Source organism: Canis lupus, chromosome 30 (assembly GCF_003254725.2).
Source record: "Canis lupus dingo isolate Sandy chromosome 30, ASM325472v2, whole genome shotgun sequence".
NCBI lineage: Eukaryota > Metazoa > Chordata > Mammalia > Carnivora > Canidae > Canis > Canis lupus.
This window is the reverse complement of record NC_064272.1, coordinates 20,889,898-20,914,134: the sequence shown is the minus strand read 5'-3', so window position 1 is coordinate 20,914,134 and position 24,237 is coordinate 20,889,898. Positions and strand designations below refer to the sequence as shown.

General features: G+C 42.0%; 1 protein-coding gene and 1 long non-coding RNA gene across 3 annotated transcripts in view; one reads left to right on the top strand and one right to left on the bottom strand.

Moving 5' to 3' along the window:
- The first annotated feature begins 1,968 nt into the window (after nucleotides 1–1,968).
- RAB27A (RAB27A, member RAS oncogene family) overlaps nucleotides 1,969–24,237 on the top strand; it is a 72,108-nt gene continuing 49,839 nt past the window's right edge. Inside the window, exons 1-2 of one of the 2 annotated variants that reach the window (XM_025472728.3) lie at nucleotides 1,969–2,120; nucleotides 17,669–17,785. The gene's annotated coding sequence lies outside the window, so the exon portion shown is untranslated. Of the gene's footprint in view, nucleotides 2,131–17,668; nucleotides 17,786–24,237 lie in introns of both variants that reach the window. The other variant, XM_025472727.3, reaches the window with a different exon arrangement.
- LOC125754088 (uncharacterized) lies at nucleotides 18,260–23,378 on the bottom strand. Its single transcript, XR_007407469.1, has 2 exons — nucleotides 23,212–23,378; nucleotides 18,260–18,982 (listed from the first exon to the last, which is right to left on the bottom strand). It is a non-coding gene; the product is annotated as an uncharacterized LOC125754088 (long non-coding RNA).

Below are 24,237 nucleotides of genomic sequence, written 5' to 3'. Positions count from 1 at the left end.
GCCTCTGCTCTTCCTCCAGTTTCTCCTCTGATTCCTTCTACTCGGTTTTTCAGCTTTTCTGAACTTCTTTCAGTTGTTTTAATACCTGATGCTCTCTTTTGCCTCCAGGTCTTTCTTCTGCTCTCTTTTCCTTCATCTTCCTACCTTGTTCACCCTTCTTAATTTAGATGTCACTTTCTCTGGGAAGTCTTGATTTGGTGTCACTTGTGTTCCAGTAACACTCTTACTTCCTTTATGGAAGATCTTATCTCACCACATTGGAATTAACTACTTACTTGTTGATCTATCAAGCTACTGACAACAGGGGCCAATTTACCTTGTTCACTATTACATCTCTAGCACCTAAATTGGACTCCGTGAATGAAAGGGAAATGAATGGGCCACATTACCATTGTCTATTTTTTTTTTATCTCCTTCTTGATAAATTCCTGTTACAGCCCTGCTTGGCTTCAGGAGTGGGGAAGATTGAAGGGGAAGTCTCTCCTTGTAGCATATCAGCCATTAGCAGTTGATGCATTGTTGGTACCTCAGTTGTTAGCTGATCAGTAACTCCCAGAACTGCTCCTTTACACATGAACATGGGTCTACTTTTCCTGTCTTAGCCGCTACCAACAACAGTCTTTTGGCCTTTCTTAGCTGGGGAACATCCCTTGACACTATCACCCTGATGAAACCAGTTATCTCTCACTCTGACATTACTCTGTTATATTTCCCTTTAAATATTACATTGAATGCATATTCAACATTTCACAATTTGATATAATTTATCCTATAAGTGATTTTGTAAATTGGACATATATTTGAAAAGCTAATTGTAGTATAAACTGTGAGTAGCTGCAGACTGGAGTATGATGGGGTTGGGTAGGTGGACCTGGGACAGCTGAGATTTGTGGTGGAAGTAGACACAGATCAGTGAGATGGAACAGGTGGTAAGAGAAGCTGGATTAGATTTTCAATCATTTTGCTCTGCTTCGATGTGGAATTATTTGGTTCAGAGGTGCTTTGCCTGGGAGTCCGCAGAATTAAGGCCACTGTCCACAGCCCGACGCCAATGGAGGAGAAATTTGGTTGCCTCTGAGTGGTAACCCGGGGTGGCCTGAACCACCTTCACAGCTGCAGATCCAAGCAAGCGCACGCACACACTCGTCAGCGCTAAGAGGAGGCCGCTGGGAGGCAGCAAAGGCTCGCAGTTTTCACCTTACAGCTGCTATTCTCCAGGGTGCTGTATTTTGCCTTTTTTTTTTTTTTATATAACGATTTGCTCTCTTTTAGAAATTTAGAGTGATTTTATAATCCGAACTAGACTGTACAAGCAGAGACCTCGTTTGTCATTTCCTTCTCAGAAATGCATTATTTTTTTCCTGCCAGAATTTTACTTTTTCTCCTTCCTGTCATTTCCAAGAACCCCAGAGCTTTCCCTTGCCCCGGCAAGGCCAGGCCCCAGCCGGATCCGAAGGAGGAGCTGGCGAGGCGGGATGGAGGGTGGCAGAGCCGGACGTTCGGCACGGATGTGGCCCCCGGGGAGCTGGACCAGGGAGCACCTGGCGCAGGAGCCCCCTGGGCCTCAGGAACCCTGGGTGGGACCGGCTTTGCCGCTGCTGCCCAGGACCCCTACGCCAGTGGGGACGCCGATCGGATGCCCTGGAAAACACCTTTAGAACATGGCTTTTGGGGGGAGGACATTTGGCGCGGGTCCCCAAGCCGCACCCCCGCAGCTCACGGATCCTGGAGGTTTGTGAGTGGCCCCCCCCCCCCCCCTGCGTCTCAACACGAGGACAACTCTCTCTCTCTCTCTCTCTCAAGATTTCACGCTTTCCAGGAAAGGCCGGTGGAGACCCGGTGGCGGCCAACGAAGCGTGCGGGAGCCGTTCCGTGGCTCCCAGGAGGGCCCCGCGCCGGGTGCGGCGGAACCGGGAGCGGCGCGCGAGGGGGCGCCCGCCTAGCGCCCCGGCGGCGTGGGGCGGGGGTGCTCCCCGAGGTGGCAGGAGGTCCCGCCCCCACCTCGCTCTCCTTTACGGGAAGTGATGTGGGGCCAGACGGAAAATACCCGCCAAGGACCCAAAAAGGGCCGCCCGGGTGGACGCGGCGCGCGCGCAGGCCCGCGGCTGGGAGACCTCGAGGTGCGGCCAGGTGAGCCCCGCGGCTGCGCGAGGTGTGGGAGGCGCCGCGCGACCCCGGCGGCCGGCGGGTTCCGGCTCCCCCCGGGCGACGGCGGGGCGGCTTCTGGGGCCAGACCCCGAGGCTGCGAGCCCCGCGGGCGGCTGGCGTCCGAGCCCGCCCCACAAGCGGCTTTGCCTCCCGCCGGCCCTCGGCGCGGGGGTCGAGCAGCCTGGGCGAGGCGCTGCTTAGCTGCAGCTCCAGGTTGCGGCGGGCGCCTCCGGGACGGCCAGGTGCCAGGGTCCCCAAGGGGGGCGACGGGGAGGGAGGTCCCAGGAAGCTCCCAGACCCCCTGCTCTGCCCCATAGTTCTCTCCTCCCCCCTGTTGTTTTCAGCTTAATTATTTAACGCCTTTGCACCCCTGTCGATGAGGCTCCGGGTGCGAGAGGGCCCTCCCGGCTGTGGGCTGTCGGGCGGGCCGGAACCGCAGCCTGGCAGCCGGGCCGGGCCCTTGGTAGGGTCTTGTCCGCTGGCAGCGCTGATGTGGAGACACCTTAGATAACCGTTGCCAAATCCTTGTCTTTGTCCCAGTAGCTCACCAGTTAATTAAGCCAAGTCAGGCCTGAATGAAGCAAATCTTGCGAGCCCCCGACTTCTTCTTCCCAGCTTTTTGGCTCCTGCTGGCCACCTGGGCCACATGGCTTCACAATGCTCTGCCCCAGGGTCCTCTTCCTTACCTCTGTGGGCTAACAGCTGTTTTTTTTTTTTTTTTTTTTCTTATTCCATGGATTATCCCGTTAAGGTGGGCTCTTTACTCGGGTGTTGGGAGGGGGGGAGTAGTGTTACCACCTAGAAGTTTTCTGTAATAATTGCTGAGTTAATTTGTTCGTGATCCATTGTTCCTAACCACCCCCCCCCCCCCGGCCCCCTTTTTGCCTTCCTAAAAACTTGCTTTACGGACAAAACAATCTGGAAAACAGGGTTCTACAGATGGTTAGAGATTAAGAAAGGTTAATAAAGTACTGAAAGATTCTGACTGAAGGTCATTTTTTCCCTGTATTTTATGTCGGTTTTCATTCCTACTTTCTTCTTTCTTTCTTTCTTTTCTTTCTTTCTTTCTTTCTTTCTTTCTTTCTTTCTTTCTTTCTTTCTTTCTTTCTTTCTTTCTTTTTCAATCATGAATTTATTTTATTTTCATGCCTGAGGAAAACTCATTTAGCTATCTCAGGCTTTCTTCCTACCATCCCACCTTCTTTCCTTTCTCCTAACCTTTCTTTCTTAACTTGTAAGGATTCATTTCTATTCCCTTAATTCTACTCCATTCATCTATTTGTCTGTCCTTATGCTGGTATCATAGTGTCTTTATTATTGTAGTTATGTAGTAGGTTTTGAGAGTAGGACGTGTGAGTCCTCCCATTTTGCTCTTTTTTTTTTTTTTTTTTTTGAAATGGTTCTGGCTATCCTGGGTCTCTTGAATTTTCATATGAAATTTAAGATCAGTTTCTCAATTTCTGTTGCTCTGGTTTAGAACAGATGTAAGGGTTTGAGAGTGGGCAGCAATCTCTGGGAACCAGACTCTTGATTTCCCCCTTCCAAATTTGCTTTTCACTTAATCTTTCCCATCTCAGTTGATGGCAATTTTACTCTTCTAGATTCTCAGACTAAACACTCTGGAGTGACCCCTGATTCTTTTCTTTTTCTCATTCCCACATCTAATTCTTCAGCAAGTCTCAATGGTTCTACTTTGAAAAAATATAATCTATATAGGATTAAAAACCATCTCACCATTTCCACTGCTTCTACCAAGATCCTATCGTTTCTCTCACTGAAATTACTTCAAAAGCCCCCTGCAGAGCCACCCTGCTTCTGCCCTTACACTCTACAGTCTACTGTCAACGCAGCAGCCAGAGCTCATTATGCCACTCACTCCTCTGTTCACAACTCTCCAAGAGCTTTTTATCTCAGAAGAAAAAGTCCTCATCATGGCCTACAAACACCTTATGTGGTATGTGGCTTCGTCTTCCATCATTCTCCCCTTGTCTACTCCACTTCACCCACACCTTAAGACCTTTGCATTTACTGTTTCCTCTGCCTGGAATGTTCTTCCTTCAAATGTCTTCCTCAAATGTTCTTCTCACTTGTTTCATTCAAGTCAAAAGTCATTTCTTTAAAGGGGCTTTCTTGAACCATCCCATCTAAAATAACATCCCTCACCCCACCCACCATTTTTTGCCCTCTTACCTTGCCTTGTTTTTCTTTTCTTTGGAGTATCTATAGCAGTAACTGTCATCACACACACACACACACACACACACACACACACACACACATGCCGCTATTGTCTCCCACTGGTAGAATAAACATCATGAAGGTCAGAAATTTGTCTTGTTCCCTATGGGGTACATAGCACCTAGAATGGTTTCTAGCATGTAATAAGCTCTAAAAAATATGTGTAGAAAGAATGAAAAGGGAATGAGAGCTGAGAAATGAGGATCACTCTACTGTTGCTTTCTCTCTGATCCTTCACACTTCACCTAAGAGAAGCAATGTCCATAGTTACACTAACATCTCCTATGTCTCTTCTATTCTATCCTCTTATTCTCCCAAGACAATGGCTTTAGCCTCCTTGGAAAGGTAAAGGCTTTGGGTTCTTCCCACGGTGGCAGTGAGGAGCCTGGGCGGAATGTGTGGGGGCATTTGGGGCCTGCCTCCAGTGATACTGCTGCTTGTGCTGAATTCCAGTTCAAGAAAATGGAAATTCATTTATTGATGAATATTTTGCACTACAATTAATCTCTCTTTGGCTTCTAACTGAAATTGCAACTCCGGACACACATTTCGGCATTTAATTACATAATTGCTTCAGACTATCAACATCAACTGTTTATGCATATGTTGCCTTCTATGTCTTATGGCTAGGTTGTAATATCCTGGAGGCTATTATCCTGGAGGAAGAGCATGACTTCAGCTCACTTTTTGAGTTTTTGTTTTTTTTTTTTAAAGATTTTATTCATTTATTCATGGGAGACACAGGGAGAGAGAGGCAGAGACGTAGGTGGAGGGAGAATCAGGGTCCCTTAGGGAACCTGATGCAGGGCTTGATCCCAGCACCCCAGGATCACAACCTAAGCTGAAGGCAGACACTCAACCACTGAGCCACCCAGGTGCCCTCATTTTTTGATTTTTTGAGTCTTATATGTTTGATAAGCTCTTGCTGAGTATGCCAATAAGTTAATGAATAAACCTGGATTTATTTTTATAATTGAAAACTTATAGTCTATACATTTAATTTTTCTTAGCCAACATCTATAAATATCTTATTTTAGTCCATCTTGTCCTGCAGCTTCTGATAGAGCAGTATTGGCTACAGTTGAGTAGGATTTCCTGCTGCCCTTTCTCAGTGAAAATGGAATTAATCAGCCTAGAGAGTATGGAAATTGACCTTATAAGTTATTTAAAACTTGAATCTGCCATCCATTATTATTTAAACTTATCTTGGAATGTGTCTGTCCTATCTGTATCTTCACTGCAAAATATGGAAAAGGATTATTTTTACATATACATGGGATATATATATATTTTTTTCCCTAGTAAATTATATATTTGAAACCTCCTGAAAATAAAAGAGCTTGCATATTTAAAGTCTGAGCTCCTAGCTAACTAGGTGGGTGGGTGGGAATCCTTTCACAATGTAAATGTCCATCAAATTATCATGAGTGCACTTTCAATATCTTGCAATTTTATATGTCAATTATCCTTAAATAAAGCTAAAATTAACAAAAAATAGTGTGAGCCCCTGAAAAGCAAGATTGTATGGTATTTTTTTTTTTTTAAGATTGTATGGTATTATCAAAACAAGATTATCTTCTGAAGAGAGTAATTTTTCCCTTTCACTGCTTTTGCTGTTCATGCCTTGTGCAGTTTTTGCTTAGACCACATTTATTCCTCTGCCTCTTGGTCAGGAAGTTTAAGTTTATGATCTGGTTTCCCTTAAGCTGATTACTTTGGAAGCAGACAGGAGCACTGAGTTGGAGGATGAGATAAAGGGTTTGTAATTAACTTTATGTCCGGAGGGTGAGATGTGGAGCAGTGAGTATCCAGCTTGGTTGGCCTCCTGTGTGGTCAAGCAGCACAGAAGGCTCACCACATTCTTTGTTTTGTATGAGTGAGGTCTACTCATATCTTACCTACTGTTAACTAAAATTTGATGCCTCACTTACTCAAGAGGAAAACTGAAAGTTATTTTTTCTTTTCACTTATTTGTTTGTTTATTGCCTCTGTATATGCTACCCTTGAGAAGGCCTCCCATTTAGGGCACCAGCCATCTTAGAACTACCCACATATATGGAATCAGACTTTTGTTTCTTAAAAATCAAACTTTTAATGTGGGGTCAGAGGTAGGATGCTACATTTAGCAGGTAAAAAAAAAAAGAATTTGCATTTTGGTTAAACAATGAATAACTTCTTACTATAAGTATGTTCCATAAATACTTACATGAAGAAACTATTTGTTGTTTTTATGCAATGTAAATTTAACTGAGTATCTTGTACTTAATCTGGCAACTCTAGTTTGGTAAACCCCTGTTTATGAATAGGAAATGAATTGATCATGATAATGTCCAAAGAATGACTGAGCTATGTCTTATTTTGGTGACTGCACATGTGTCCATCTTAAGGATAGACAAGTGGTGCCTGGCTGGCTCAGTCAGTGGAGCGTGTGACTGTTGATCTCAGGGTTGAGGGTTCAAGCCCCACATTGCATGTAGAGATTACTTTAAAAAAACTTTAAGGACAGAGAGGATTGACTTGTAAACTCAAGGAGTATAAGAAATAGAAGGAAGTTGAAGAAGATTTAGTTTTATTTTAGTCTTTTATAGTTAAGGAAATTCATCTCCACAGACTCTGAGTCACTTTGTAGGATCACAGAGTCAGTGACAGAGCCAGGACTGGAATTCCAGGCACAGTGGATTGTCTATTGCATAATGCCTTCCCATAAGATATCTATATCTATATATCTATATTTATGTTTTATATATATATATATATTTATGTTGACCGTTAGTCACTTCTTTTTTTTTTTTTTAATTCTAGTAGGGTTAACATACAGTGTTATATGTTATATTAGTTTCAGGTGCACAATATAGTGATTCAATAATTTCCACTCTAAATCACTTCTGTTGTCACCATCCTATGATCACTCCCTTATCATACTGTCCTTCCAGTCCTCAGATCCAAATGTGGCAGGCAAAGCCACTCTCAAGAGACACGCTTGACTTTTCTCTGAGAGCCAAAGGACTGTCAAAAGCAACCATTTGGTTGTATTCCCTGTGATGATGCCAGAAAGCCTGTCATTCAATGTGTTTTTATTCCTTTTGAGGTAGTGTTAACATTTTTATCCCTTTTAAGTTTTTATTATAAGATGCCTTGATTACCGTGGATTTACTGACAATAATTCCACAACAACCCAGTATTGTCTTCTTGACAGCCTGCTTGCTTTGTGGCCTACTCCTATGAAATCCCCCATCCCCTCACATTATGATACAATAAATATGGAAGAGATATGGGAAGGATGAATAAATTATATAGATACAGGTACCTTTCCCTATCGATAAGTGTTCTTATAAAACACTGGGTTATTTTATTATTATCTTAAAATTATACCTATTTAAGAAAGCAGCCTTGAAAATGAACATGCTTTCTCTTGTCACTAGAATACCATGTTTCAGAGCCACTAATCTTGTTTTTTCATAGGTTTGTTGATTCATATGCATATAAAGCCTTGCCAGCTGCCAGGTCAAAGCATAATAATAAAATTGGTTGCCAAGAGACTAAAAAATCTGTTCGTTCTTATTAACTGCAGTTTATCTATCCTGCCTTGATCCCACCACATGAGGGGCTGGTCAACTCTTATCTGGGTATGACTGGTTACTTATCTACTGTGTATTTGTATCATTAAAAACAAAGACAGGTTCTCAGCCAACTAACTAAACCTTATGATAAGGTGTTTTTATTCTGGTTATAGTAGCTGTAATATAGGGAGGAATAAGATGCATAGAAATAGGTTATGACTTAAATGTTCATTTGAGATACCCCCAAAATTTAAAATGTAACCTATGGTGGTAGTCAGGATTTCTTTGTTTCTTACAACACATGATTAATTTTCATAATAAATCTCACCACTACAAGGGAGTGACCCCAAGAATGAGTAAAAAGGTCTACAGCCTTTGAAAAGATAAGGTGTTATTCTAGTTAAATACAGGAGACCAATGTGGCCAAACAAGCTGCTGGCTATTCCTGACTGGGCTTCCGTGTTCAGAGGCAAGGTTAAGTGTCCATTGCTCTGCTCTGCTTAGGCACAGAAAGCCATGAATTGAGTTGTGATGCTTCCTCAGGTAGTGACTCATCCCTTGTTCTGGAGCTCCTGCTTGAATGTGGGGGAGCCAACCTAGCTGGGAGTTTGTAGCCTGGGTTTTAGTCTCTAATATTGCTGATAATTATGTGATATCATGCCAGTGGTTCCTGGGTCTGATTTTGACCTCCTCCTTCCCTGGGGACATTTGGCAATGTGTGGAGACAGTTTTGGTTGTCACAATCAAGGAGTTACTACTGGTATTTAGTGGATAGAGAGGCACAGGACAGCCCCTCATGACAGAGGATTATCTTGCCCAAAGTTTAACAGTGCCGAGAGCGAAAAACTCTGCCTTAGACAAATCACTGAATCTCCCTTGTCTGCATTTTCCTGAGTTACACATTCTCTCCATCAGATAAAGTTAACTTAGCTTGACTCTACCACTGTTGTCTTTCACATCTCTCTCTTACTGTAATTCTAAGTCATAAAATGTAGAATAGGGCATAGATATTGATATTGTTTTTAAAGTCCCCACAAAGGATTCTCTTGGGTATTTGGGACTGAGAACCGTCACCCTCCGAGGTCACATGGAGTAGGTCCTTATGGGAATGCCAGGTGGACCATTTGATAGAAATGGACCCTGTGATGACAGCCTGTCTGAAGTCTGCCATGTGATTCAGCATAAGTGGAAGCCTGCCAGAAACCCACAGAGAGCATTGTGACTAAAGGCTTGGTCTCTAAATTCCTCAGAGACCTGTGCTCTCAGCACCTATGCACGATGAGCTTTCAGCTGGCCAGGAGTATCTACTCCCCAAATTTCCACCCAGCAACCATACACTTGTGCCAGGGGTACCTTGGACTTTAGAGTTTCTCAAGGATATATTGAGATGGACAATTTCTTCATTCATACTGGTTTTCTGCTTATCTAGAGCCTCCCTGAAAGATTTAAAGGTCAACAACAAAAACTGCCTACCCTAAGTCATCAGCCCGTTTTGCCACCCAGCTAAGGAAACCTTATTTACTATACTTACAGCATCATGTAATTTAAGGGCTGGTAGGCTGTAGAAACCGGGTAGCTCAGCCTGCCTTCTACCTCAGAGGTTTAGAACTGTGTTCAATGCCACATGGTTAATTGATGACATTGAAGGTTCTAGAAAACAAGTCTGTCTGCTGGTTCTCCATTGTGTTCTCTCCATGTCCCTATGCTAATATTTCTTGATTGTAACCAGGTGTAACATGGGCAAGACAAAGTTGTGTTGTTTTGTTTGAAGGAAATGACTTTCGGGTGGAACTTTAATAACCAGTGTCTCTTCCTTGACCTTTCTGAAATATTACAGGAAGTGAAACAAGTATATTAGGATTTTTTAAAAAAAGATTTTATTTATTTGTTCATAAGAAACACACACACAGAGAGAGAGAGGGGGAGGCAGAGACACAGGCTGAGGGAGAAGCAGGCTTCATGCAGGGAGCCTGATGTGGGACTCGATCCCGGGTTTCCAGGATTACACCCTGGGCCAAAGGTGGTGCTAAACCGCTGAGCCACCCAGGCTGCCCAGTATATTAGGATTTTAACCTAAGTTAAAGCCATCCAGAAAGATCTGAGTGCTCACTATGGCCGTGTGCCAGCTGCCAGTTAAAGGCCACCATGATTTCTTCCCTCTGTTGCTGCTTTTCTGGTCCTATTCTTGCCCCCTCCCACTGCCTCTGCCACACCTCATTCCTCACACAAAGCCAGTGATCTTTTAAAAATGTAAATCAGATCACATCCTTCTTCTGATTTAAATTCCTCTGCCGTTTCCCATTGCAGTTGGTACAAGATTCAAATGTTCTGACCGTAGTCTGTTGGGGTCCTCATGATCTGGGCCATCCTGACCTCCATGATCTCAGCTCATCCCTGTGCCTCCATCTTCCAGGCTCATCTCCTTCCTTTCTGTTCCTAGGAGATGCCAAGCTCATTCTTTCCTCAAAGCCTTTGCACTTGCCCTTAACTCATCCTCGATGTGTTTTTCTCTAGATCCTTACCTGGCTGGTCCCTTGGCATCATTCAGATTTCATTTTAAATATCATCCCCTCAAAGAAGTGGGTGATGGCTTTCACCCTGGTGACTGTTGAAAGTAGCTGCTGGTCACTCACTATCCTGTTATTGTGTTGTTGTCTTCACAGTGTTTATTACTATTCGAAATATTTTTATCCTTATGTTCACTTATTGTCTCTTGCTGCTAACATGTTCTCTCCACGAGGGCAGGAACTTTGTGTGTTTTGTGAAGTGCTATGTGCTTAACCCCTAGAATCATACATGCACATGACAGATGCTAAGTTAATAATGAGTGACAGTAAATGAGCAGTTGGTGATAGAGAAGATTACTTTGCAGATTTTGTCCTATGTGATTCCCATTTTCTCTTACATTGGACTTTGTTTTTTAAACTAAAACCAGAATGCTAGTTTATTGATATGTGAGAAGTGGAACTGTTAAGCAGCCTAGATTTTTTTCTTTGAGGACTAATGTACTGTAGTAAAACTCCATGGGGAGCAAATATAAAAGAAGACAGTTACTCGGTAAGCACAGACTCAGGGCATAGGGACTTAGAAATCAAAAAGATCCGAGAGCTGAACTGCTGGAAGAGGCCTGAAAGATCACCCTGGTAATGGTTCCTCACATCTGGCTGCCTGTGAAAATCACACAGGAAGACTTATTAAAACATACCCACACAAAGCCACACATTTTTCTGTCTCTCCTTTGGTGATCCTAATTTGTTCGTTTACAGTCAGGGCTGGGGAATCCATGTTTTCTTTGAAATGCTGCCAAAATGGTTAATGGTGCACGACCAGGTTTGGGAATCAGTGACTGAGCCCACCCCTGTTTCCAGATATGTAAACCGAGGCTCAGAGAGATCAAGTGTCTCACTCAGGGTCGCACATAGGGTGAGCAGGGAGATGGCCTTCAAATCTCCCAGCCTTCTCTCTGCACTGTTCACAGAACATGACCACAAAGATTCTCAAGGGCAGAGGCAGCAGCACCTCGGAAATTGCTGGTTTATTACTTTTTTCTTTATTTACATAGAACTAACCAGTCTGCTGTCAAACAGGAAATGCATATAGCATAGTTTTCCCTTTTTATTACAAAGTGTCAGATCAATTAGATTTTGGATTCTGGGGCTGCAGAGTGATGATCAGTGTGGTTCTGGGGCCGACCAGCAAGCACCATATGGAACTTGCTAGAAATGCAATTCTCAGCCCAGAAGTAGTGAATCTGAAACTCTGGAGGTAGGGCCCACAGTATGTATTTTAAAACCATCCAGAAAATTCTGATGCATACTCAAGTTTGAGAAGCTCTGTCCATAGGGACATTTTGCAATTCAATCATTGGTTAAAGCTGTTGGCCTCCGCCTTTTAGTCCGTGACTTATTAACATTAAGGCTCAACTTAGGCTAGCCATCTGCTTTCTTTGGTGACATTTATTCAAAAAAGGGGCCTGTTGCTATAAAATTTCATTAGAATGCAATACATAAGGAAGGAGGGGGCAGGATTAATACTTATTGAGCACCTATGTGTGAGAAACCGTGTTCAAGGCTATTATTTACCTCATTTAATTCTTACCACCATCCTGCTAGGTGAGTATTAGTATCCTTATTTTACAGATTTGAAATAGGAGGCTGGTAGAGGTGAAATATGGTCTTCTTTACAGGTCATTTGACCAACTGTAATTGTATGTTTTGCTATCTGTTGTCTCCCTAGAACAGCTGCTCTCAAACCTTCTTATAGCTAACCAGGAATCCCCTGGGAAGCTTGTTATAAATGCAAATTCCCTAGCCTCTCTCTCAGAGATCCTAATTCAGAAGCCTGGATAGAACCCAGGACTTTGGATTTTCATCAAGTACTCCAGGTGATTCTGCTGCCAGTGGGCATCAGGCCAGTTTGGAGAAATCTAGTCCTGGCTCCAACCCCAATGGTTAGACTGGGTGCTCCTCAACGTTTTTGAGGTTCTGTGGTTTTCCAGTATTTCCTGTGCTCACAGGCTTTGGGCACCAGGTGGGGATGTTGGGAGAACAAAAAAGAATGTCAGGTATGATGCCTGATGTCCTTCTTTGTGAGGTGGCATGCTGATTGGTCCAAGGTTTGGAAGCAGCTACTCACATAAATACCCCAGGTCTCCCATTGTATAAAAAAAGATACATGTGTCAAAAGATGGTTAGATCCTCCCAGGCTTTTGCCCAGTGGAGATGTCAGCAATGTTGAAATATTAAATATCTTTAATATGTCTTAGTCCCTGAAATAAAACTGTGTAGGACAAGGGCAGAAGGAAATTCACAGAGGCACACATTTCAGTCTCCTAATATCTATTGTATATAAGGCACATTATTTTTGCCAGGAAGAAAATAACCAAGTTACATGGTAAGCATCTAAGAAAATTTATTTTGCCACTGATATTAGAGTTGGTAACTGTAACTAGTACAGTAGCTAGAGCTACCACTTGGTGCTTACTATTTTTCAGGTTGTATACAAATATTCTCTCATTTAATCCTCAACAGACTTTCAAAGTAGATATTACCCTTTATTTTACAGATGATGAAACAAGCTCAGGAAGGTTCTCAGGGCTGGGACTGAGGTTTTCAGGGATGCAAGACTGTCAGTGCTAAAACAAAAACAGTCCTGGATAAACTGGGATGGTTGGTCACCCTAAGTGTCACCCAGCTTACTGATCTACAGTTGATAGTTAGGAAGTAAGCCCAAAAGGGTTCTGAGTAGTCAGATAGATGGTTCATATATTGAAACTTGTTGCTCTGCCTCACAGAGAGACTTTCAGAACATTCCTTGGTGCCCACTTTCCTCCATTTTATGTGCAGTTTTTAAAAATTTTTTTAAAAGATTTATTTATTTATGATAGACATAGAGAGAGAGAGAGGCAGAGACACAGGAGGAGGGAGAAGCAGGCTCCATGCAGGGAGCCCAACATGGGACTCGATCCTGGGATTCCAGGATCGCGCCCTGGGCCGAAGGCAGGCGCTGAGCCGCTGAGCCACCCAGGGATCCCCAATGTGCAATTCTAAGAAGCTTGATTATTTGGTTCCCAGGTGCTTTGTCAATTAGAAACAGCATTGGAAGGGGAAGTGGTTATTCTAGGAACACATTCTGATTACTATGATGAGAGACATCTGGCTGGAGGTGGGAGCAAGGAGAATTAGTATAAATGAATAAAAGGTGGAATCAGTATGGTGGTCAGGAGGCATTTATTACAGGGGGAAACAGACCTTAATAAAGATAGCTGTTACTGAACACTATGGGCTGACCACTATTTTAAGCACTTATATGTATCACATAATTAAATTCTTACAAAATAGTCCTATTATTATCCTCGTTCCACAGATGAAGAAACTGAAGCACAGAGAGGTTAATGAAGTTGCTGAAGATCACACAGCCAGTGAGTGATAAAGCTGAGATTCAGAGTCTCCAGAGCCTAGATCCCCAGCAGGGGATCTAAATACTGTAGGTCTTAGATGCTGAGGAGGTAGCACAACAAGTTAGTGATGTTTATTGTGATGCCCTGAATCTCCAAGAAAAAAAAAAAGTAAAGCATGGACATTACATTTTTTTTTTAATTTTTTATTTATTTATGATAGTCACACACACAGAGAGAGAGAGGCAGAGACACAGGCAGAGGGAGAAGCAGGCTCCATGCACCGGGAGCCCGACGTGGGATTCGATCCTGGGTCTCCAGGATCGCGCCCTGGGCCAAAGGCAGGCGCCAAACCGCTGCGCCACCCAGGGATCCCTGGACATTACATTTTACAGTAGTTCCCCCTTATCCACAGGGAATATGTTCTAAGGTCCCCAGTGGATGCCTGAAACTGTGGATAGTACTAAACTCTACGTATACTATGTTTTTTCCTATACGTACATACCTACGCTAGAGTTTAACTTATAGATTAGGTACAGTAAGAGATTAACAATAATAGAATAACTATAACAATATACTGAGTAGAAGTTATGTGAATGTGGTCTCCATCTCTCTCCCTTTCAAAATACCTTTTTGTGCTGTACTCATCCTTCTTCATGTGATTATGTGAGATCATAAAACGCCTACATGATGGATGAAGTGAGGTGAGTGACGTAGGCTTTGTTATGTAGCGTTAGGCAGCTATTGGCCTTCTGACGAATCCTCAGGGATCATCCACTTCTGGACCACTACTGACCCCAGGTACCTGAAGCCCCAGAAAGCAAAACCATGGAAGGGGAGTGAGATGTACTACTGTATTTTGTATGAGTTAACTTTTAAAATTTTACTAAGGTTATAGATGGACAGGCCTGTTATAAAAAAAAACCATTAGTTCCCTCCCCCAGGTCATTTCCTGCTCTGCAGAGACAACTGCTTTCAGTTCTTATAATTGGGTGACTTGCTCGTCAGACATTTAGAGACATCCCTTGTCTCTAAATGACATACTGGATATTTCTATGGTCGATTTTCAGTTTCAAGCCTTATTTAAATGCCTATGACTAGACGCTTTACCATGGAGAAAGACAATTTTAACTCGTTTCCCCACCTACCTCTATCACATGTGTATGCCATTTCCATCCCCACCCTCAACAGTTATTTCATAATTCTAGTCAGATCAGTATGTCCCAGGCTTGTTTTTTTCCTTTAGGTCTTCCCTCTGGGGCTAGGTGAATTCTCCAGAGAAGAACATTTGAACCACCTGCCTGTGGAGAATGCCTGCATTCTGGAAGTTCTAGCATGTAGGTGGGAGGTGGAGGTATCTCAGTATTTAGAGAATTGGGATCTAAGCAAACTTCCATTATTTTTAGTCTTGACTTTACCATCCCGTCACCTCCAGGAATGTTTGGGGGCTCTGAATGCCTGAGCTCTTTTGCAGATCCTGTGATGACTTGCTTTTTGGCTTTCCCTAGTGGCAGATAAAGAATTACCTTTCCCAGGTTTGGTAATCAGTTATCTCTTGTCCATTTACTTTCTAGCTTCCACGTTTTGTTGCTGTTGTTTCTAATCATTTTCTCTTTGTCCTTGTGAGTTAATGTCTAAAAGAAAACCCATCTATTTTTGCTGTGTTAGATATGGGGATGTAGCAGAACTAAGGTGTTTTAGAAAGCCATCTTTATCCTGAAGTTGGAAAGACATTTTAGAAAGCTTTCAATACAGAGGGGTCAAAAAAAGTTTGCTGTAATGGGAAGACCAATAGTTCTATGCAAAATAGAAGTTTTACCTTTACCTGCTACTCAAAGTGCTATTCTTGGATGAGGACCATCAGTAGTACCTGGGAATCACCCGGGTACTCGTTAGAAGTGGAGAACTGAGATGTATTGAATCAGAATTAACATTTTATCGAAATCCCTATGAGAGTCCTAAGCATGCTGAAGTGCTAATATGAAACTTTCCTCAACTACTGTAATTAAGAAAAGCTAATTTAATGAATTTTAATCTGGGATTTAAAAATCTTGGTACATTCCCTTATTATTCTTCAGATTCTAGAGGTTACTGTGAGATAATATAGAGGAGTACGTAAATCTTCATGAAAATGCACTCTTTCTCCCTTTATAAACCATGTCTGTCCATCTGAGTCAACATCAGATGTGAACCAAAAATTCCATGACATTCACCCTGAGAGATTTCAGATTGGTTATGTTCGGGCTTTTTTAGTTGCCCACAGTTCTTGAGGTTAGTGATAGGAATTTATAGATTGGATAGGCTTTTCAGTCATACATCAAGCTGCCAAAGTTAGAGGGTGGCTTCCTCTAGAGGCAAAGAATAGATTAATTAGTTTAAGCCCAGCACCTCAGGGACACGTTATATGCTCAGCAAGTGATTGTGGGATGAGCGAACTAAAGATACAATTCCTGTCTCCAAGATAGTTACCAACCAAGAGGGAGGAATAAATTGGATATCACCATTAGGGTTGACCAGCTCTGGGAAAGAGTAAGCACAGAGAAAGGGCATCTAACTTAGTGTTATTGGCAGAAGGAGCCAAAGGGCTACTTGTTTTGGTGAACCTAGCTTGGTGGGCTTAGAGCAGCGGTTCTTGGTTTCTTGTGTAGTAGAATCACTTGGTGGGCTTGTTAAAACAGAGACCATGTGGCCATCCTGATGTCTTCTGATTCAGTACACCTGGAGTGAGCCCAAGAATGTGCATTTCTAACCATGTCTTGCTGATGCTGATGATACTGATTTCACATTTTGAAAACCACTGGTTTTAGAGAGTTATAAATAGTTCTTGTGGCTAGAGTCAGGGAGCAGGGGATGGTGGGTGATACCGAAGGCAGAAGTCTAAGGAGTAAGGATTTTATTATGGAGCTTGTGAGGAGTCAGTGACGGGTTTTGCAGAGGAGAGTGATGGACATCCATTTGCATTTTGGAAAGATCATTTTGGGTGTGGTGTGGGAGGTGGATTGGTAGCAGGACCAGGTTGGAGTCCAGAAAACCAAGTAAGTGGTTGATTGTAGCTGTCTAGACAAGAACTAATAAAAACTTGGAATAAAGGTGGGAGGAGAAAGGATCTCTAGAACTTGGTGGCCAGTTGGAAATGGGAGGGGAAGAGAGGGAGGAGTCACCGCGGACCATCAGATTTCTTGTTGGGTGGGTGTTGGGATTGTGTTACTCAAGACACAGGAAGAGAAGGGGGTCTAAAGCAGGGTTTGGAAAGAAGAGCAAAGGAGGTAAGTCAAGGGCAGGATATGTTGAATTTGAAATGCTGGCAAAAATTCTGGGTGCACCTCCCAGTAGACAGTTTTATTTATGGGTCTGGAGGCCAGGAGAGGTCTGGTAAGTTATCTAGCCCCATTCCTTCTGCACTTCCATTTGATCTCCTGTGTTGTTGGTTTGTATCAGGCATTGCATTTGTGAAGAAACAATGTTAATATAACCTTTAAGGGCCTGGAGAATGCAATACTTAGACTTTCTTAAGAAAACAAATATTCTACTTTTTTGATTGGGGAAAGAAAGTCTAGCCTTCTAACACCAGAAGAGGTTAATACAGCCACCTTCTGTCTGAGAGGCCAGTGGAATTGGGTTTTAGTAAGCTCAAAATGGGCAAAATCACTTGACTGGTCTGCAGGCCATATGACGAACAGCTGAGACTAATTAGCTGGATTGTGGGTTTTTACAGAGATGCCTGATTTTGAAAGTTGATGGAGCGGACTGCTTTTCAAAAGACTCTTTTGAAAACCTTTTATAAGTAAGCAATTCTGACTTTAACATTTCTCTTTGTATTATGTAGGCAAGAAGTAACCTTTTTGAAGAGGACATGTGATTGGAAGTTGTCTAATTGGTGAAGTGTTGGGAGCAACTTTTCTAAAATTTTAGAAAAACAACAACTTATACTCCCTCCCTCAAGGTATAGTTTTGTGTTTTTATATATATATGCATATATATATATTTTTTTTGTAGAGGTTTCAAATTCCACCATGCCAATTTTCATGTATTTAGAATATGTGTGATTTAACATAGAATACCACTGCACATGTTAACTTTTTTTTTAAACTAAAGACTTTAAGACACATGCTGAATTTCTGGGTTGGAGTTTGAAAAATACATTTTCAGTTACTGTATGGTGGATAGGAATACTGACTGCATTTTCCTTTCTTTTCTTAACTTTAATAAAGTAACAGATTTTTATTCTCTGATAATATGTTGAATAAGAGAGCTGATTAAGGAATTGCTCTAAGCTTAAGGGTTTTTGGGATTTTATTTTTAATATTGTTACAGCTTTAATGGGGGAAAGCTTTATGTAAGCATGTGTTTTAGTATTAGGTGTATTTCTTCTATGAATTAAATTTGCCCCCCAAGTAATTGTTAACTTTTGTTAGGTTTGGCTGTGGTATTGTGGTTATGTTAAGGAAAGGACCGTATATTTTATAGATGCTTAGTTTTTTTTTTTAATTATTTATTCATGATAGTCCTAGAGAGAGGAGAGAGAGGCAGAGACACAGGCAGAGGGAGAAGCGGGCTCCATGCCGGGAGCCCGATGTGGGACTCGATCCTGGGATGCCGGGATCGTGCCCTGGGCCAAAGGCAGACGCCAAACCGCTGAGCCACCAGGGATCCCCCTTTATAGATGCTTAGTGATAGTATGCAGGAGTGAAAGATCTGGGGTTTGGTTCTGATGGGGTCTGATGTTCATTAAACAATTCTGTCTACTTCTGGACATGCACCAGTTTGCCGGGACTGCTGTGACAAAGCACTACACACTGGGTGGCCTCAGCAGCAGACACTTATTGTCTGAGATGCAGATGTCTGCAGGGTTGGTTTATTCTGAGGACTATGAGGAAGAATCTGTTCCAAGCTCCTCTCCTTGGCTTGTAGGTGGCCGAGTCTCACTGTGTCTCATCTTATAGTCTTCCCTCTATGCAAGTCCTTACACTAAGAGGGAATCTGGATGCAGACACACAGGTCATGGGGCTGGTTGGTGTCAGAGTCAAGGCGATGTCCTGACTTCCACTCCAGGCCGCTGACCAAATTCCTCATTTTGTTGTCTTTGCTGTGAGTTCAGGCTTTTTTCCTGTGACTCCTGAACACCGATTGTCAGGAATCACTGTGGGGGAAAAAGCCTTAATTAAAAGTTGACTTTGTCTAGATTCTTGGATTATTAACACACACACAGTTTTGAAAAAAAAAATATTTTGGGGAGTAGTGTTTATTCATGAGGGCATCCTACCCATAGACATCAGGTTGGATTTAATATATTCCAAAGGAGTTTATCCCCATCTTGGTTGCAGCTATTAGAATACAAAAACCATTATTTTTTCTTTTTGTTTGCTGCTGCTACCCACACGACAGGAACTGTGGCAGAAAATGCTGATGAAACCTTGCGGCCAGCAGGATGGCACCATAGCAACCGAGACCTGCACCTCTGAACAGGTCCCGGAACTCAGGCTGCCTCCGCTGCTGATCCAGTTTCCGCCTTCTCGAGACCCTCAGTACTTGTGTGCTCAAAGAGGAAATGCTCACCACTTCCCTCTGTTTCTGTTTTCTCTTTTTAGGATGAAAGCTTCCTGAGATCTGTGTTCATCTTTTCGCTACCCTTCCTTTCTTCTGCCCTCTGCACTTGGTGGATTTATAGCTAGAGCTCCGGGCATTGCATACCTCATAGCTGATGAGTCATGTAAAGCCCATTAAAAAGAAAAGCTGATTTTCGCAGAAGCCCTAATTCATTTGTACTGTCTTTGCAAGGGAACGTTTTCTTACTTGCTTCGGTGCTCCTGGTGTTGCTGCAGTATGGCTGGGGCCCTACCCTCTCAATAGTAGTGGGTTCTGTGGGGGGTCGGAGGGTGGAGAGAGGATGAGTGAGATCAGAGGGCTGCTCAGGAGAGGAGTTTGCATCACTGCTGATACACTGGAGGCAGGAGCCACTTCCTGAGAATGCAGATACAGATCATTCTTCCAAGAAATGAGAGCATCAGTTTGTTTGTTTGTTTTCTCCATTTCATACTCCATTAGGTTTCTCTTCTCTCTGATGTTATCTGAGCAGGGAACCTTTAGCTGAGAATGCTAGATTTATCACACAGCAAATATTGAATGGCTCCCCTGTTTCACAAGAAGGAGAAAGTCCTGATGTCTTTAAGCTGGCTCCTCTGTGCTTTGGTGACTGTGGACTATTGTTTAAAAAATCTTACTAGTGTCCTTCTGGGTTTCCCTTCATTCTGAATGGTCATCTTCTCTCTCCCATGGCCTCAGGAATCAATTATGTTGATAACTCTAAAATCCATATTGTTAACCCTGATTTCTCTTTTGAAGCCTACTTCTGTTTTCCAAATGCCAGTTAAACACAACTAACTCCCTGGATGTCCAACATGTCTAAGGGACATTTAATTGATCATGTCTGTTATGCTGTAGCATTGTAGTAGTGTGTCTGGGTTCAAATCTTGGCTCTACGGTTTACTGGTTGAGTGAGTTGGAGAAGTTATTTAACCTTTCTGTATATTAATCTTCTCATCTGAAAATTAGAGCCCTCATAGGGTTGTTGTGAGGATTAAATGAGCTGGTGTTTATTTATTTATAAATATTTATTGATTTATTTATATAGATTTATTTATTTATTTTAGAGAGAGAGGGCACAAGCAGGAGGGGCAGACGGAGAGGGAGAGAATCCTAAGCAGACTTCATGCTGAGCATGGAGCCTGACTTGGGGCTCCATCTCACAACCCTGAGATCATGACCTGAGTTGAAATCAAGAGACATCTAACTGACCAGGTGCCACTTTGGTGCCCCTAAGTGAGTTGGTATTTTAAAGGTCTTAGATACTGGGTGTTGTATGCAACTGATGAATTATTAAACACTACATCTGAAACTAATGATATACTACTGTTGGCTAATTGAATTTAAATTTAAAAAGAAGGACTTAGAAAAGTAAGTGTTGGTTATAATAATCATCTCAAGTCATCTTTTCTGTTAATTCATTCTGTTACCAAACCTAAGTTTTGGTTATCTTTTACTCCTAAACCAGTGAGTTAAGAAGTTATATTATACTGATTTTTCTACTTCCTAAATATGTCTTGAATTAATCCTTTCTTCTTCATTCTTACTGTCACTGACACAAGTCAAATCACCATCTCTCCCATCCCCTCCTGACTATCTGTTGTGCCTTCCCAGTCTCCATGTGGCTGCTGGAAATATCCCTCTAAGTTATATGCTTTATGTTCCTCTCTTTCATAAAAGTCTGCAGTGGCTTTCCATTGCCCAGAGGATAACACCAACTTTTTATGTTATGGAATAGTCCTCTCAGGCCTTGGTTGCAGAGTCTCTCCCACCTTCATAGCCTCTGTCTGGACACCTCCTCTCCTATGCCCATGCACTCTCCTTTAGTCATCCATCTGCCCACCCCCTCAGTGTGCCATATCCTTCTCCCTCTTATGCCTCTGCAAGTGCAAATGTCTTCACTCCACTACCACCCTCCCAGGCTGTCAGCTGCCACTTGCTCCCTTATCATGGCTGTAAGCTTCGTCTGGCTTTTGTACTTTGAATACCAGACAGCCCTTACCTAATTCCATCAATAGTTATTTACACCTTTCAGATTAGCATCAAAGATCATTTTGTTAATAGTTTTTGTTTTCTTTAAAGGATGATGTTTATATGAAATGTGAAGTCCTTTATCACATCATTTTATGAACTGTGTGATTTTTGTCCATTCACATGCATCACTTGTCCGTTTGTGTACCAATTTTAGTCCTTGACTACTTCAAGATGCTACTCTGAAGTTTTCCTGATTGCCACACCAGGCATATTGGGCTTCTCCTCTTCCTTCTAACCCTCTCTGCCCAACATTCCCACCTGCCTAGCATCTTGTACATATTTTGCAGTTCTTTTCCATGGAGAGTGCTTCTATTAGACCCTTGTCATCTAGAACTACCTCATTGTTTCACATAGTTATGAGTGCAAGGCATGTTCTCAATGCTTGTTTGTTAAATGCACGATGTTTTAACTGATGTGCTTGTAGGCTGGTGCCTGAATTTAATCATCTCCCTCCTCAGTGACTTCAAGCTTTGCTGTTGTGTCTTTTGATAGTCCCCATAGGCCAGTCTACTTATCAAACTTTACTTGAGACTATTGACACCTTTCGGGTATTTGTATGTCATTTTGCATTTAATGTCAGTTATATTTAAGGGACATTTGGTGTAGGTTACTTGAGAGGTACTTCCATACCTGTTCCAGGTGGTACTACCCTTCCCTACATCCTCCTGTGCTTTAGAATTTTTGTCATTTCACATTTGTCAGTCAAGCCAAGTTTATTTCCCTCTAAAACAACTTAAATGTTTTGTTTAGGCTAGATCAAAATCTTTTTTTTTCAGTCTTTAATAGTTATTAAAAATGTTTAAAAGTGATTAAAGGCTGGTAGAAATCACAAACTGAAAAGGCACTGTTTTTAAATACTGTTATAAAACTTATTTACTGGAGGAAGTGGCTGTGGGCTCTTTGGAGTCAGATATAGACTCTAATACTATATTGTGATGTTTAATTGCTTTTCTAAGAACTAAAGATTTTAGTATTTTGTTATAGAGTTGCTTGCTGATTTCTGTTTCATTTGCATAAGTATCCCTTTTCATTTCTAGAACATACCTTGTCTAACATCCTTGGTCAAATAGATGCACATGATGGACTAAAACAGATTTTAGGATAATTACATAGACCAATAAAAAAACTTTGCAATGTTTTTTTTTTTTCTAAAGAACATCCTAAATAGTTAGAATTTAGTATTTGTAGAGCTTAGAAATGTAGTTTCAACTTCTTTAATTTTAAAATTAAGGTATTGTCACCTTTTAAAAAGTATTAAGTTCACACTTTTACTAGCAGGGGGAGATGGCAGATTGGGTAGAGCCCAGAGCATACCAAGAGGCATGTTAAGACGAGAAAGATGAGGAACCTGGGTGATAACTCATCTTCAGTCGTTTCTCCAAGTATCTCTCGAGGATCTTGACTTTTTTTTTTTTTTTTTTTTTTTTAAACCGTAGCTTCTTGGGTTGTATGTGTATATGGGCAGTGGGGTCATATGGGGCGAGTTTGTGGATAGGGTCCATGGATCTTACAGATTTTTTTCCTTCCCTCTCCTGTTCTACACCATGGAGCTATGGAGTGTTTCCCCCCAAAGAATACTACCTTTATATATACTGTTTAGGACTGCAGAGTACTTAAAGAACTTCTGTATCTGAAGTCATCAAACCCCCTCCTCCACTTCTCAGAAACCTCCCCTGGGACCCACCCAGCCCATGTCTAGGTTAGGTATTAGTTTCATGAGATCCTTCCATTATGCCTACTATAGATACTAACCATACTTGGCATCTTGCTTTGGTGGTCCATGCCCTCCATTAAATGCTAAACTCTGTGAGGATAGGTGCTGTGTCTTATTTGCATTTCTGTGACCTCGCACAGCATGCACTGGGTGCTTCACCTATTAAATGAATAAACAAACATATAATCTTTTATTAAGAGAGAACCTGCCCAGACTTCCCTAGAACTATAAACCCCCTTGATGCATCATGGCCAAAATCAGATTTGTTCACCTTGTTTTAAACAAAAAGAAATGCCTATGTTTTTCCCTCCATCTCTGGATTGTTTGTTACAAATTAGATCATCATTGTAGCTGGTCTGGTTTAGGTTCTGAACCAAGGTTTTGAGGTATGGGCTGACCCTTCTGAGTGATAATGTTGAATTACAGAGTGTGTATAAGCAGCACTTTGCATCTTTCCAAAATGCTTATTTTTGAAATCTATTACCTCTAATTGCTAGCTGCTGTAACGGGGGAGCTTGAGTTCTGGTACTTGAAGTCAAGAATAGTCTTGAAAAGAAAATTCAAAAGATAGCTTAATGACTTTCTGTTATTTCTCTAGGGGATGAAACACTATTTCAATTGAAAAACTTTCTATGATAATTATGTCTCTAAGGGACTGCATCTCAAGTAGCCTTGTTTTATTTAGCACCAAAAAAGAACAACCTTATATAAATGTAATTTGAAGATCAGTTTTGGGTAATCACCTCAAATACCTGGCATTTACTATATACTTCATTTTTTATTCATTCAAGTGTGTATGAACAACTCTGAGGTCTACAGTCTTCCCCATCCTAGGACTGACCAGGAAGAAAGAGAATGACTTTGAAAGAAAAATCTTGGGTGAAAGTGTAAATCAAGAATAGAAGTCAGTGGGTGGCGGGCACTGAGGGGGGCACTTTGACGGGATGAGCACTGGGTATTATGCTGTATGTTGGCAAATCGAACTCCAATAAAAAATATACAAAAAAAAATAGAAGTCAGGAAGGTCAGAGAAGAAGAAAGGAGACTGGAAAACTAAAGATCAA